We start from the raw sequence: 15,115 nt of genomic DNA, 5'->3' as shown, positions 1-15,115 counted from the left end.
TTAAATTTAACAGACACTCTTGTCAAGTCACCTTTGTGACTTTCATATGAGATATTTTAATTCCTCGTATTGCAGAATTCGAGGTTATGTCTTCTGAATTTTTGCCATTTAGTTATGAGTTATCAATATTACTTTACCACTTGAGATGCATAGTCTTGTGGCATTTTATTCTCCAGTGTATTCTGCCACTGCATCTGTTTTTAGTTTATGAATTATCATTTTGTCATATGCATTGCAATAATATGGTGTTTTGAATGTCTTTGGTGTATCTAGACCTTTCTTCTGCACACATTGTGAAACCGCAGTTACTGATGAATGATTTGACTGCTTTCTGTGTCATCCATTATCATATTTCTGATGAGATCAGTGGCTGAATCTAATGAAGAATGTCAGGGTGGTGACAGTCTATCTCACGATAAGCTAAATGATAGTGTGTCATTTATTGTGACTCTCATATCTTCGGTTGCTCAAGAGTAGGTGGATAATAAGGCCTGGAGTTTTATATTGCGATCAGTTGTTTCAGCTCAATTCTAAACTAAGGTTAAGGTAAAAATACATTGATATCAGAGTTTCGATATCTTACAGTAAAACATAATTTGTAAAAAATACTTGAAATGTTAAATTGTAACTTCTATTTTACTGTATATTGTACAGTAACTTACACTTAGCCAGTGTTAAGTAGCGTTTTTAGTTTTCATTTTAAATTGTGCACCATTTTTTCAGCTCCTCAAAAATACAAACACTAGCGACAATGGCCTCGTGGGCAGCATGCTGACATGTTGTGCTTCAGGTGTCCTGAGTTTGAGTCCCAGCTCGCAGACCTTTCCAGTTCCCACCCCACTCTCTCTCACCCACTTCGCTTCCTGTCGACCTACTGTCCGATCTAAATAAAAGGCATAAGACGGCAAAAAAGTCTCTCTTTTCTATAAAAAAAAACAAACAAAAAAAAAAAAACACATGAACGCTATCATCAGTTTTATATATTTTACAGTAAATACTTAAAAAAAACAAACCATCAGGGTTTTTCCTGGCTCGAAATGAGGCGGAGGTGTTATAATCCTGATCATGTGCACACAATGTACCCATCCTTTAACTGGTAGAAATAAACACTTTTTTACACGCAACATATTTTAGGTGCTATAATAATTGAAAAAAAAAAAGACAATTCTAAAGTTACATTTTACAAAAACAAACTTGTTGAACACGAAATTAAATGAAACATACCAGCTAAAATTTTGTATAGATGAGCATAACATTAGGTTGTTAAACATTTCATGAAACTGAAAATCTTTTTCCACTCCTTATCCACATGATACATCATGAAATGCGATCGCAGCAGGCTAACAGGTTCATTAGAGCTAACATTAGCACCAAGCTAAGACTTTTTAGAAAATGAATAGGAAGTTTTTTCTCAAATCTCACTTCAGTTCAGCATTGTTTGTAATAACTTATTTATATTTTTTATACTAAGCTACCAGCTTGGCATTTCTCATGAAATCTTTCTTTAATGTTAAGAAAACACCACAAATCTCATTAAATAACATACAAACCATACACTATTGTAATTGTGTGTTAAATATAGGGCCATATGAAATGTTACATTTTTTCCCAAATTTCGTTCTAATTTTTCTAGAATCCTTTTTAATCATAAAATGACATTTAACTATCAAAAAGAATGTCTAATTAATTAAAATCATGGAACTTATACAGTCACATCAGTTTATTAAAAGTTTGTCAAAAATGACATGTTTAGGGCACAATGAAATATTTTCATTTCTTTCACCATATGTTTTATTGATACCAAATTCTGTGTTGTAGCATGTCTAATTATTTGAATGCATAAAAATTACTTAATTTCTTCACATTTAATCTTAAAATAGCCTTATTAAATGTTTAATTTTTATTTTTCCTCAGAAATTCTGTATTATGTATCTGGTTATCAAATGAAGGCGTAAAACATTAACTTATCTTTAAATTATTGAACCATTATTATTATTATTTTTTTTTTGGCAAGCAAAGGGGATTCAATATTAAAATTAAAACATGGAAGAAATGTTGTGTGATCATTCCTTAAAAAAAAAAGTTGTAATAATTTTAGTAGAAGTAGTATGTACATTTTGCTGAAAAAAAAAGTCATATTTCTGCTGCAATGTATTCAAGGTAAACCAGACTTTTATTTTGACGGGTTGCCCTGAATACCTTTTGTGTGTAAATCATAAGACGCTAGTTTAACTCTAGTTAAATCATAAAATACTCATGAAGTGACTCTCAGAGCAGTTCTGGAGATGTTGTTTGTATATTTATATCCTCATTTAGTGAGACGACAAATGCTGAAATCACCGCGAGCATTGTGTGCATGTAATAAACGGAAGCGCGCGTCATTCATTCATACAGAGATATGATCACCTAATATGAGTTAATGCTCATCAGATCGCGTAAATCAGTGCAAAAACTAATAGAAATTATGATTCTGTGTAAAGAAATAAAGTAAACTTGTATAAAAATATCTGTATATTTCCAAATATAAACTAAAAGCTCTAATGGAAGCAATTCAGTGATGCTTGCACATGACGGCCTCTCTGAGTTTTGTGGACAACCAGAGGCGGCACAAAATTTTGCAGAGGCGGTGTTCTGTCGATTTGTCCTACCCTGTCAGATTTTCCTACCTCCCACTAAAACAGTGGGTAGTACAATTCAACAACGAAAAATTCTACTGTAAAGTTATGGTTTGTTAACGTCTATACCTACCTCAACTCTAAACCTACCCTTACAGTAATGCAAATACGGTTATTATGTGTTAGGCCTATATTCGGTTGTAGCTAAAAGGTATACAGCTACAGGAAACCAACAATAGATATTTTTTTCCCACCAATTAGTTTATTGGACAATTGTTTTTATTAAAGTCTAAACCTACCCTTACAGTAATGCAGATACATTATAGTTGTTTAGACTGAGGACACAATATTAATGTGCGCATAAGCACTACACCCTGGTAGGAAAATCTGTAGGTTAGGATAAAATGTCAGGACAGCGGCCGCCTCATAATTCTCTATGCAGGAAAAAGCCAGTACATTGTTTCATTGATCAAAGCAAAGCATGATAACATTAATAAGAGACCTGCCTATGATTTGACAGCAGCTCTTACTCCAACTTTAAAGCAATAATTGTGATTCAAGGAATTTTGCAATGATAATTCAGATATCATTTCCTGTTGGTTGCCAGTGGTTTCTTTGAAAGTGCTCAAAGTTGTCACAGAAAGCGTGGGGGCGATTTATTTTGTCTTTCAGTATCAAACATGGCTTTTTCAGATGTTTTTCTTTTTCTTTAGTGCTGCACAGTTCAAAAGAGGAAAAAAAACAAAGATCATAGAAGACATTCTACAGTGATTTTATAAGTTTGACTTTTAAATTGTGCCCTGCCACTCTACTGTATACAGTTGTTAGCTCTTGAGATACACTTGCCGTAGACTGGTGACCCAATTATTACGAAAGTTTCCCCAGAGCTTCCAGATGATTTACTGTGACAGACTCGACTGCCTATAAGGCTGGGCAGTGTTGCTCTCTGATGCACCGATTCAGTACCAGAGGTGCTCCATAAGCTTATATTATTGTATGCACTCAACGACTGCTGAATTTGCACCATGATGAGGTGTAATGCACATTTCAGCCCTTATCTGCTCAAAATAGCTTAGGCTGCAACATAATAGAAGCCTGTGTTGGCTTATAGCTCAGTGCACGTCTAAAATATGCAACACCTTTGCAGTGAAGAGGAAGCACATGAGTGTCCCATGCGATGTAGGTGACATTAACAACTTGAAAGCTTGTTTTATTTTTGGTGTATATTTTGACACCAGGATGTCAAAAAAGACTGCTTCTTGTGCAGGCAGTGCATAACCTGTATAACGAGTATAGCTGCATATTCTCTTGATTTCATCATTTCCAGATCCACTTTCAGTTTTCTTTTAAACTGAGGCAGTTGTTTCAGTGTTTTCTCAAAGAAGTAGGTTGAATGGCAGTGCAGTGTGGTACACATTCTCCAGGTTGGATGCGGTCCCGCGTGTCAGAATGTGTGACTAAAGTTAGTGCCACAATCATTCACGCCTCTCTGCTGTGCACTTCATTCATAAACAATGATGCCAGCAGTGAAATAAATATTTCACAGATGCTTTCTACTTTTTAACAAAGAGAGCATGTGAAGGGCGGGGCATTTCTTCTTTGTAGCACCGGGCCTTGAACGCAAACAAACAGCACTGTGGAGAGAGAGCAAGTTGATTTTGTTTCCACAAAGATTAGAATGGATTTGGAGTCATAAAGAGTTTCCCTTTAAGAGCTGGAAAGAGAGAGAGAGTTTGATTTGGAGATCAACAGTGGTGCACATTGTGTCTGCAATTGTTCAACAAACTCACTCTCTGTCAGGGGCTAATTGAGCATCCATCCTTGTTAATTGCCTTCTTTTTAAGAAATAACAGGGACTTTGGAATGCCAAGTAGCACAGCCAATTGCAGAAACTGCTGGCCGCTGTGGTGAAATATGTTCTTCACACAGTCAAGAGGCTTATGTGGTAGAAAAGTCTTCTCTTTCCTCTTTTTTTTTTTTGAACAACTTCTCTAATTCATTGTTTTTGACTGCATTCATGACCTTATGTGTTTAGTTGAAGCAGCAGTTTTATTTGACAAGGATTGTTTTTAACCATTTCTAAATTGGTCTTAATAAGTAATCTGCATTTACTCTTAACCACCTCCTTATTGCATGTTTTAAAACATGAACACCAGGATTTTTTCAAGCTTTACACATTTCCGATAATTCCCTGGCTGTTCATGGACATCTATTAATTTCTGTTGATAAGAACATAGGTCATGTAGGCCAAGCTGATATGATGTTTTCCACATTTACTGTAAAAGGTCTAATGCTGTAAAGGCTCAGCTCTTTCATTGATTGTTTAAAGACCAAAAAAATAAAAAATAAATGTCCTAAATGTCAAATGTTAGTGAGATTGCATGCATATTAGCAATGTATTTCAAAAACTGAATAATCTGAAATTTTCTTTTTTTTTTGGAACACAAAAATAATTATGCTTAATACTCTGTATGTCAAACTAGCAACAGAAACTATTTATAACAGTGATAGCAATGCAAAATGAACAAAGCAATACTTTAGAGCTAGTTTGTACATTTTAATAGCATAAACTAGGGCTACATAAACTGAATCACATGCGATTCACCTGCGATTACGAACGCGATATTGCATAGCTTGTCAGCTAACTACGGCTCTGTCTATTAAGTGCCGCTCCATTTGAAAGCAGGTGATGGACATTTACCGCTAATCACAGAACCGGCTTTACTAATGAGACACGCATGACAATTGCATGCGATTACTCATGCAGCCCTAGCATAAACGCATTTTAGGTAAAAATATCTGTTTTTAATTAACAAGAAATACTCCCAATTTTAATTATAACCAACAATTCTCCTGCATGATTCAATTGGATTGAATATACTCAATACAGCCCAAAACTCAATACAGTCTGTGATTGTCAAATCTGCAAAGGATATTTGTGGTGGTGGTGCCTTCACTTCCAAAAAAAAAACCATGATAATTTACTCAACCCCATCGCATCCAAGATGTTCATATATTTCGTTCTTCAGTTGAAAAGAAATTAAGGTTTTTGAGGAAAACATTCCTGGATTTTTCTCCATAATATAGTGGACTCCAGTGGGACCAATGGGTTGAAGGTCCAAATTGCAGTTTCAATGCAGCTTCAAAGGGCTCTACATGATCCCGGCTAAGGAATAAGGGTCTTTTGTAGCTGCATTAAAACTGCAATTTGGACCTTCAACCCGTTGGGTCCCATTGAAATTCACAATATGGAGAAAACTCCTGTAATGTATTCCTCAAACTCTTGACTTCATCTTATTAGATTTTGGAGCAGAGCTATTGTTTAAAATAAGAGTTTATAAGATTTCAAATCACAGTGTAAAGTATTCCGATTTAAATTTAGTCACTAACACTAGAAAGCTGATGATAAATCGATTTAAATTTGTAGGACATGAAAGGAGTTTGCAAATTATTTAACTTTAGGAGCAGTCTCAAGTTTAAAATCTTTCACTTAGCAGTGACTTTGGTTTATTTGAAAAAGACACAAACCTTTTTTCAACTAGCAGCAGATTTGTGGATCAGCGTACAGGTCTTGAGGATGTATTATCCATCCCTTGCTTGACCCCATTTCGGCTCCTGCCGCACAGTAACTGCTAGCTGAAGATGGGCTCTTTAGTCATCTATCTGTGTGCTGGAGGACAGTCCCGTGTGCTGACTCTAACAAGCTGTGACACTCCATCATGTGTGAAGAAAAACAAAGCTGTTTGGCAGCTGCTCCCAGACCCTGCACATCTCCACCTTTTTTTTCCAGTGTGGAAACTTCTGGAAAAAATGCATAGCTAGTCCAGGCAATTTATATAATAGTTAGTTGTTGAGCAAACCAGTGGGTCACTGATGTTCTGACCTGCAGAGTTTGCTCATTTACAGAGTGTAGTATTTTTTTTATGTTGGAATTAAAAAAGAAAGCTTGAGTTTGAATTTGAAGAGGGTGGGATGCCAAAAAGTTTATCCAAAACTAAAAACTCTACCATTATTTACACACATAGTGAACAACACAAGGGTGGTGACTTTGTGTCCTCCCACTGCTTTTAGCATCTCACATCCCATTTGTCCCCTCCCTTCCCACCCTGCCTGCTCTCTTTTGCTGAGCCGTTTCATACTTTGAATTATTTGAGCGACGCCTTCACAGAGGAAGGACATCAAAGGCAGATTCTTCATTCTCCAGCATCTCTTAGTTAAATCGTTCCCTCAATGGAGTGATAACCAGCTTGGATTATTTCACTTTTGGACATCAGCTAAGACTGTGCCAGCCATATGTGAGGTGGAGCCCCATCTCCACTCGAGTTTCTGCCCACTGACTTAAAGAGCTGTGCGGTGAGGGCACTCTAACAGCAGGTTTCTTTGGGACATGGCGACGACCAAATGGGAGGTTTGTCTGGTGAGACGGACCCCGGCGACTAAGCAGCTGAGCGGGATTACTTTGTGAGAGTGTGAGAGCGAGCCCGAGAGCCCAGGATGCAGCAGAGGATGAATTCAGCGTAAGTGAGACACGAACGCTGCCGTCCGGAAATCAGACTCACAGAATATGGAGTGAAAAACATCCATATTTTCAGTTTTGCCCTTTTTGTCTTGTCTGTTCCATTATAATAAAAAAAATATACATTTTTAATAATAATAAAAACACTTCTGTGCTTTTATTAAAATTGATGAGCACAGTTCTGACCAGAGCTGGACGATTTATTGCACATTCATCATAAATTGACAATGAATGTGCATTAAGATAAATGTTTTAATATCATCTCTGATTTAAAATAAGCAAAAACTGCTTTAAAATTGGATCTTTCAATACATTTTTATGACTCAATCAAAAACTATTATAAAAGCTGGAATAATTCAACACTTTGATTCAAGATGAAACACGTGGTTTTACCATTACTGCGGATAGATGGATGGATGGATAGATAGATAGATGGATAGATAGATGGATAGATTCCTTTGAGAAAAAAAAACCTTAAACTAATTTGATCAAATGCATTAATATTGTTATATTTTATACTGCCTAAAAATATGGATTTGTTTTAAGCTTAGTTAGTTAGCCTAGCCCTAATTGGCGCTGGAGATTGTGAAATATATTTTATACTATAATTTGTATATATTTTATACATTATTTTACATATATTTTGTATATTTATTTTATATATTTATAATTTTTGTAGTATAAACTATGAGTTTAGTGATTAAATACTAATACATTGTCTTATTTCAAATGATGAGTGATTGTCAGGTGGACAGATGTTAAACTGACAAATTTGTAGTTGAGCGTGGTTCCATAGAGTTGATGAATTATTGATGTTTTTCTTCATTATAAATGTTTTAAACCATTTGAGGGCAAAGTTGATAATTCATCAGTTTCAAACTGTCATGAAGTTTTCACATCAGGAATGCTATTTTTCTGGGGTTCAGATGGAGATCATCAGGATTTTTGGTGTCCTCTGTCCTCAGAATGAGAGATGGGCTCGTGACAGCGGACAATATAGTGGAAGGGCACTGGTAACATAAGGCTGTGCAGATTCATTACTCTGTCATGCTGATGAGCGGTGACGTGACCTCTTTAGAGGTGTTTTTGAGGTATTCGAAACCCATTGAGCGAGATGGATGAGTTGAAACTACTTGAGAGAGCGAATACAACTGCTTAATCAAGTCTCAACAAGCCTGCTCTGCCCTCGTTTCCTCCAAGATGAAGTGTAGTAAATTGAGAGGACCAGCTCCTTTTCTGATAGCTGGGATGAACTAATCGCAGAAAGGTCATGTTTTGTTTTCAGCTAGCCAGCTATGAAGATGAAACATCCAGGAAGAATACTGTCCTCCTCCTAATTAGAACTCCTAACCAATGTTGGGGAAAGATACTTTTACAAGTAAGTCATTTAGGGCTGCAACTAACGATTATTTTGATAATCGATTCTGTCGATTATTTTTACGATTAATCGATTAATCTTTATATACTTATATTTGAGTTTTGCCCATTTTTTCCAATTAAATTATTAACAAAGGGTCTTTATCATTCAACAAAGACTTTTAGAGATTTTAACCATTTTGCATTGTCATATCCTCATCAAAAATATACCTGGAGTTTTGTTTTATTATGTGTTAGTAATCCTTTGTCAAACTCTTCTGCAATCAAAACACTGACCCATACACTAGCAAATTTCACAAGATTTCAAATAATGTTTTCACCATGGCAGTCCTTAGGGCTCCTAAAGTAGTTTAACATCCCAAACAAAGCTTATTAAGGAATCTTTCAGAACATATTTTCACTAAGAATAAGAATAAAACAGAATAAATTTGCAGTACATTGCATTTTATTATTTTTTTCCTGTAAACACACAACTTATACCTGGGAAACAGCTTTATAGCTTATGCTGTGAAATTGTAAACAATCCTTCGAATAAAGTGCCAGTGGCATGAAACCTGAATGGAACTCACATTTTAAAGTAAGATCCATCAGAAGGTTGTCCAGAAAAAAAAAACAATTTGACACACACAAAAAAACCTGCTGTGTGAAAAAGAGCAGTGAATACTTAGAGAAAAAAAAGTGCATTTCAAATACATTTAAACTTTTACCTCTCTCATTCAGTCATAATAAGGCTGCAAGACTGAATTATGAACTGGTAAATGACCAACTGAACACAGAACATGTTTGTAAATCTTTAAATGTTAACTGTTAAAAAGCAATGTTATTAGCTTTTACGACTGAACATTTGCAAACAACATTGTACTGGAGAATCTGCACAAATAAAAGTCTTAAACAGTTCAGTAGTGCAGAGTTTACAGGTTACTCTTCTTTTTTTGAAAGCTCAAAGTAAAGTACTCCCACACTTTGGATGACTTCGTTCGATTAGTTTTATCTTCCGCTTTTTTCTTTTTCTTTCTTTTTCTTTCTTAAGCTTACTCCACTGCCGTCTGTCTCCAGCATCTCGCTGAATGCTGCAGACGCAGTTCGGGAAGCACGTGACATAAAATGAGGCCAGCTATTGGCTATTCGCTACTCCTGCTTTACTGGCTGAATAAAACCCTGCGGTGGCTCATTACTGCCACACTGCAGATTTAAAATATGCACAAAATGAGCCGCTTACGGCAAATAAAAGTTGTTTAGCAACTAATCGATGACCAAATTAGTTGACAACTATTTTAATAATCGATTTTAATCGATTAAATCGATTAAATCGAGAGAATTGTGCTTGAATGCTGGAACTTTCACTCTCTTATGGCGCTTTTCCACTGCGTGGTACAACTCGGCTCGGCACAGCTAAGTACGGAACGGCTCTCCACTGCAGTTTATGACCGCTTTAGAGTATTCACATGTTGTTATTGTTGTGCTGCCTCTACTGCCGTGATTCGTGAAACAACTTTTTCATTCCACGTCACCCCATCAAGATCACACTGGATCCGCTCCTCTGTTATCAAGGAGACGTACGTCTGTACTCAACAGACAACGGAAATTTTTTTGGGGGTTGTTAAAAAAAAAGTGTGCCCGTTCAAAACAGTTGCGTTCGCTCCTTCGCTGGCTGTGCTGATTTAAATCTAGTGGTTCTGTTGTGTTTGTGTCACAAGTTCAGTGACGCAGGTAGTGATGATTCTCTCCGGTCAGTCCATGATCAGTATAGTTTACACATCACGTTTTGGTAAAGGTATGGTTCACTTGGAACCTCAACCGATGTGGTACTAAAGAAAGTATCAGGTACTGTACCAAGTGGAAAACCCCCCAAAAGTGAACCATACTGAACTGTACAGTGCCGTACCATGCACTGGAAATGCACCATTATTGGGTTAATTTGGCAGCCAAAAGAGCTTTTTCACTTCACGTGTGAAGTACCACTTTTCTTGTGAAGTGTCATTATAATGTCCTGTTTGTGGGCTAACGAGCACACACTGAACTAGTGCATTGTTCTCACTCCTATTTATAATTCAGAGCGAAGTTGTGTCAAAGCTGTGAATGAAGTTGCTGATGACTCGCTGCTGTCTGTGGTTGTAATCATTTATTTTTGTCAGCTGTGCTGCATATATCAGTTGATTTCCATTACGGCGAGGCACAAAAAGGGCTTTGAGTATCAAGGCATGTGAGTGGTTTGAGTGTTATTGAGAAAGTGTCACCTGTCCACCTCAGCACACTTCCTGTTCCTCTGCTTTTGCACGAGTCGAGTTTGAGGCGACAGACTTTCACAGTCATGCTTGATATATATTAGCTTCAGTCATCTCAAATGCAAATGTGTAGCTGCAGAGCTCTTGAGGTACTTATTGAAGATGCTCAGTTTGAGAGCATCTGGCCTTTGGTCTGTGCTGGAAAATAGGCAGACTGTTGGGCTAGAGTGTAACCATTATTAAGATGTTAAAGGTGAAGTGTCAGTTCTCTAGATGTCTGCTCTTGGTCGCAGTTATATTGAGAATTTGTCTTTAAAGCACGGTTTTTAAGCAGCCTACCCTAAATGACATTCTGTTTTAGTTTGCAAACAGTATGTAAAAATGTTAGACATATTTGTTCTGCAGATCTGATGTTGATATGCAAAAGCAAGCTGTCATATTATAGCTGCGATGTATTAGATGTCATCTAATCCAACAGTTGAGTTTTTTTTTTTCGTCTCACAAAACATTTTCATTTTTTTTCTTCTTTTTTTATTGCTAAAAACTAGTCAGTAGAATAAAATGATCACATGTAATGATTTCTTACCAATGTTTAAAAAGCAAAATAAAATAGTTATAATATCATTTTACTTCCGATTCGTGAGTCCAAACTTTTGACTGGTACTGTATATAGAATATAGTATACAGCCTACATAAACAGAATATATATACATAAACACATTTTTTGCAATGATAACCCAAATGTGGTGACCAAGCACTTATGTGTGAAAAACATAGGTCTATGTAGTGGAGCCAGGGTATTTTAACAATTTAACAATAAACTTTATTATTCCAAATGAGTCTGACATCAGTCACTTAATAGTAGATTTACTTATTATAAATAACACAAATAGAACAAAAAATATATAACTTAAATTAAGAAATTAAACAAGGTAACTGTGTACTATGTGTACTGTGTACTCGGGCACGGTTCACATCCTTCGAAAATTATCGCACAGCCTAATCAATATTCAGTCATAAAATCGACTAATCGAATATTCGAAAATCGTGGCCCATCCCTTATATATATATATATATATATGTATGTATGTATGTATATATGTATATATGTATGTGTTTGTGTTGTCACGGTACCAAAATTTCAGTATTCGGTACCGATACCAGTGAAAATCCACGGTTCTCTGTACCAATTTCGGTACCAAAGCAAAACACAAAAATATGCTAATTAAAAAAAATTAATTAAGATTAAAAAACTTTTTATCACTAAAAATAAAACCAATGCCATTCTTTATACTTATTTACAATTGTGTTTAAAGTTTTTCTACAAGGTATATAATTATGAAAAACAGTAAACAAGTTTCACCCAAATTTAATTTGTCTTTTTATGAAATTTAAACACATTTTATTTTTGGTAAATGAAGGGGATTTGCTATTAAAATTAAAACATGGAAGAAATATTTTGTGATTTATTTCTTTAAAAAATAAAGTTGTATTAATTTTTTCAACAGTAGTAGCAGTATCACATACATTTTACTAAATAATAGTAATATTTAGTAGCACAATGCCTTTATGTAAAAATGAACTTTTAATGAATGCATATTTGTCATTTTAACTGAACTTAAGACTGGTGGTGATGCTTAAAATATTTTTGGTCATTGAGGGTTTCTGTAAAAAAAAAAAATAGTAATAGATCATATGAATTATTATTAAAAGATAATACTGCTACTAATTCTACTACCATACTAACAATATACAATGCACTATGGATTGATGAACTGCTGGGTTCATGAATATTAATCACGTTGTATGCGATCGGTCAAACTGATTTGCTGAAATCAAAACAGGGACGGTAATAGATGAATGCCAGCCAATGAAATTGCCATTTGCGCATTAGCTCTGCCCACTACTAGAAAAACCGGCATATTGACGTGAATCGAAAAGTACAGATCACTTGATGGAGAGAGAACGCTGAAGCTCAGATGCTGAAATTAATGCAAACGTCACGCGCTTCAGTCTATGTAGTAAACAAACCCGTACATCTCTGCCATTCGATCATTCACACAGAACATGCAGGATTCATATTTCAACAACTTTTGCGGCTTAACATTTACCGATATTGGTCCATATGGAGATATGATTTGATTAATTTATGCTAACTTTGACAAGTTCCGTGACTGTCCATATTTTCATAGTTTCATTTTCATGACTGGATTTTGAGATTCCGTCCTCGTTTTCTGCTTCGCGGAAATCATAGCGCTGTATGCGTCAAGAACCGGGTTTGAACGGGACCTCGGTACTACCGGTACTTAAAGAAACCTGGTAACGTCACATTTAAATTTTTTAGTACCGACTTGGTACCGAAGTACCGGGTCTTTTGACAACACTAGTATGTGTATATATGTATATGTATGTATGTATGTATGTATATGTATGTGTGTTAGGGGTGTAACGGTACGCAAAAATCACGGTTCGGTACGTACCTCGGTTTTAAAGTCACGGTTCGGTTCATTTGCGGTACAGTAAGGGAAAGAAATGCAAACATTAAACTGCAGGTTGTTTATTACTATAAACTTTTTTTTTTTTAACAATTTGTTTACACTTTTTTTAAAATATTTTTTAATAAAATATATATAAAATAAAAAAAGAATAAGAAATAAAATACTGCTGCAAAGTTCTCCACTAAATAAAATACTCTGTCTCAAACCAATATCATATAATAAAATATAATGAAAAATATGAATAAATAACTATGATTACAGTGCAGCATTACCAATCCCAGCTTGTAGGCCTGCTCATATTTAAAAAATATATATAACTTTTCCAAAGTGTAAAGTGCAGCATCAACAGTTTCAGTTTTTAGACCTGTGTCCTTTATCAGTAGGCTTTATATTTATGCTCAACCTGAAGTATAGATATTGTTGTCGTGAAGACAAGATCCTGGTCTGTCGGCGCCTCGGCGGCCTCCCTCTATGTCACCTACAGTAGCAGCAGCACGCCAGCGCCGCGTCAGGCTCCGATTCTGGTGTGTAAAGACACAGAAAACGTGAAGCAGCCGTCACGCAACTGACACGCAGCAGAAGCGACATGCTCACGCCACACAGCCAGTGTGTCACCGGCCTTAGAATCAGCTGCAGGGCGGAATTTGCACTGAACGCGAAGACTTCCACCACTTAATATGTTCGTTTGGAAACACGAAAATTCATATGTTCCGCAAACAAAATATTGCATTCGGTCAAGTCTCAAGTCATTTAATGGCTTTCACCCCTTTTAATTAAACTATGCTTGCACACATGGGGCTGTTTTGTTTATAGTTCTTTAAGCTACTTAATTATAATTGGTTTATAAACATTATTTTAAATATTATGCACTTTTTTCACAGTCATATTTTCTTATGCTTTGAATAAATGTGCATTAGTAATATTTTGCCCACTGCGCCCTCTTGTGGCCTAAGAACCCAAAAGCTTTTATTCACCCTAACTAAAATTATGCATTTTAAATATAAATATATTTAATTGCAAATTCAAATTTAGTTTTTCAGCCATTTTGACAGCCCTAGTTCGCACAGCTGCATTGTGGCACGAACACTCATATAAACAGTAGCAGTGAAGATCGCGCGCACAGAGGAATGCAGAAACTAGTTGTCAGCGCTGTCCTGTGATTTATCACTAAAGTAGCTTGGAATCTCAAAACTTATTATAGCATATTTTTCTACTTTTGAAGGAACTAGGCTATTTACAACCCACAGCTTCACAATAATATAGAGACGGTATGACTAATTCACACACACCATCACTCGTACTGGTACTGTGCTAATTTATCTTTATTTGATCTTTATTTATCTCTTACACCAAGCAGTAATCTGTAAGAAATGGTACGAACATACGAAGATAAAATAACTGCTGATAGTGAGCTATGATGTCAGATCGCTCTTTCAATAGGAAAAAATATCTCACCTTTAATAGTCAATCATATTTACAGTACAAACCTTGTCAGTGAACTATGAGGGCAAAAAAACAAAACAAACAAAATAATCATTCATTAATCGTAATCGAGGTAAAATGTTCAATTAATCGAGGTTTTGATTTTAGGCCATAATCGTCCAGCCCTAGTGTAGAGGTGAGAAGCTTGTTCAAATTTAAAACAAGCTTCATCAAAAAAAAGTTTCATCTGCAGATTTGGTCTTGTTTAGGGATTTGTGCCTTTGTGCATACAGACATCTGACTGCTAAGTAAGTTAGTGATTGTGTTTTTCAACATTAGTGTGCACCCTTCATTTACAGAGAAAAGAAGGTCCGGGAAAAATCTGTAGATGGAAAAAAAACTCCATACAAGTTCATTGTGCATTTTTCTTTTTTTTCTACTCATTACTTTGCACTTTTTGTT

At 35.7% G+C, this 15,115-nt stretch overlaps 1 protein-coding gene across 2 annotated transcripts in view; it reads left to right on the top strand.

Annotated features, from left to right (window-relative positions):
• rasa1a (RAS p21 protein activator (GTPase activating protein) 1a) overlaps positions 1 to 15,115 on the top strand; it is a 45,079-nt gene that overhangs the window by 1,964 nt on the left and 28,000 nt on the right. The gene's annotated exons all lie outside the window — the stretch shown is intronic.

The sequence above is a fragment of the Carassius carassius genome, chromosome 5 (assembly GCF_963082965.1).
Source record: "Carassius carassius chromosome 5, fCarCar2.1, whole genome shotgun sequence".
Classification (NCBI taxonomy): domain Eukaryota; kingdom Metazoa; phylum Chordata; class Actinopteri; order Cypriniformes; family Cyprinidae; genus Carassius; species Carassius carassius.
This window is presented reverse-complemented; position numbering and strand designations above follow the sequence as displayed.